At 35.6% G+C, this 2,162-nt stretch overlaps 1 non-coding gene across 1 annotated transcript; it reads left to right on the forward strand.

Moving 5' to 3' along the window:
• The first annotated feature begins 317 nt into the window (after positions 1-317).
• Positions 318-424, forward strand: LOC148568880 (small nucleolar RNA R71). Its single transcript, XR_015882652.1, has one exon. It is a non-coding gene; the product is annotated as a small nucleolar RNA R71 (small nucleolar RNA).
• Positions 425-2,162: the final 1,738 nt, after the last annotated feature.

Genomic DNA, 2,162 nt, shown 5'->3' on the forward strand with positions numbered 1-2,162 from the left:
TGTTGATAGCTGAGACTTGCATTCCACCCATCTGCTGAGTAAGTAGATTTATTTGCTGAGACATAAGCTTGTTCTGAGAAAGAATAGCATTAAGAGCTTCTACTTCCATAACACCCTTCTTCTGAGGAGCCTCAGAGTTCACAGGATTCCTGTTAGATGAGTATAAATATTGGTTGCTAGCAACCAATTCAATAAGCTCAATAGTCTCCTCTAGTGTCTTCTTCTTGTGCAGTGAACCACCTGCGGAATTATCTAAGCACATCTTGGACATTTCACCCAAGCCTTCATAAAAGATATCTAGTTGGGTCCATTTTGAGAACATGTCCGGAGGGCATTGCTTGGTCAGTAGCTTGTACCTCTTCCAAGCTTCATAAAGAGTTTCACCATTCTTCTGCCTGAAGGTCTGAACCTCCAACCTAAGCTTAGTCAGCTTCTTTGGTGGGAAAAATTTAGTAAGAAACTCAGTAACAACCATGTCCCAAGTATCCAAACTCTCCTTGGGTTGGGAATCTAGCCATAGCTTTGCTCCATCCCTCAGAGCAAACGGGAAGAGCATGAGTTTGTACACCTCTGGGTTCACTCTATTTGTCTTCACAATATCATAAATTTGCAGAAAGTTAAAAATAAATTGATTTGGGTCTTCGTGGGGAAGACCATGATACTAGCAGTTTTGTTGCACCAGAGTGACCAATTGTGGCTTCAACTCAAAGTTGTTTGCAGCTATAGGAGGCACCACAATGCTTTTTCCATAAAGATCTGCAGTAGGAGCAGAGTAAGAGCCAAGTACTCTCCTTTGTTGATCATCCCCATTCGGATTTGCCACATTGGCATTAACAGCATTATTAGGATCCATAGGGGATTCTGCAGCCTTGTAAAGTCTTGCTTGTTGCAAACGCCGCCTGAAAGTCTTTTCAGGTTCAGGATCATAGTCTAAAAGAGGTTCCTTGTATCTGTTCCTGCATATAAATAGATAGAAAACAAGAAAAGATATGATTCTCTACGTCAGAGTGCAGAGAACTCCCAGTGAGGTAACCTGTGTAAAATAATAAAATAGAAATACTAAATAAATAAAATAGAAAAATTTCGAAAATGATAACTGAAATTAGACAAAAAATTTTCGAAAATTAACAGGAAAAATAAACGAGAAAATTAAAATGAAATTAACTAGGTGACACCAAACTTAATTTCAGAAATTAAGGAAAAATATTAGTGCTATTTATTTATTTAAAAAAAATTTTGAAAATACTAAGCAAAATTTAAATAAAATTAAAATTAAAACGCCTAATCTAAGCAATCAAACAACTGATAGTTGTTAATCACTATCAATTCCCGGCAACGGTGCCAAAATCTTGGTGCGGAATTTACAACCACAAACTAATCGGCAAGTGCACCGGGTCGTACCAAGTAATACCTCAGGTGAGTGAGGGTCGATCCCACTAGGATTAATGGACTAAGCAACAATGGTTAAGTGATTCACTTAGTTAGGCAAACAGAAAATAGTGTTTGAGTATTCAAAAAGCATTAAACAGTAGACAGGCAAATAAATAAGTTGGGAATAAAATATGGAGAAAATAGTTAAGGCTTCAAAGTTATCTATTTTCCAGATTGACTTTTCTTATTATTTTATTCTAATCATGCAAGATTTAATTCATGGCAAACTATATGTGACTAGACCCTAATTCCTTAGACCTTTCTAGTCTCCTCTAAAATTCATCAATCGCCAATTCCTTGGTCAATTAATTCCAATAAGGGGGTGAAGTTTAATTCTAGTTATTATGCCACAAAAATCTTAATTACCCAAATATAAGAGGATTATATGTCACGCATCCCATTAAGTCCAGATAATTAGAATTTAGGAGAAATTATTTTCAAGCTGTTGTTCAAGTAAAGAGCTTTTCCAAGTTATACAAGAATTCAATTAGAAAGAGGGTCATACTTCCGTTCCACCCAAATTCATAAGATAAAGAATGAAAACAATTCTTAAATTATAAATCAGTACATGAATTAAACTAGAAAAATAATAGTATCAATCCATACAATAGACAGAGCTCCTAACCTTAACAGTGAAGGTTTAGTTGCTCATGGTTCAGAGAGAAAATAAGGATTGTAAATTGGGCTGAGGTAGAATGAAAAGTTAACTAATTAGAATAATGTTAGGATCC

This window comes from Arachis ipaensis, chromosome B4, assembly GCF_059453495.1.
Source record: "Arachis ipaensis isolate K30076 ecotype BB chromosome B4, ASM5945349v1, whole genome shotgun sequence".
NCBI classification, from domain to species: domain Eukaryota; kingdom Viridiplantae; phylum Streptophyta; class Magnoliopsida; order Fabales; family Fabaceae; genus Arachis; species Arachis ipaensis.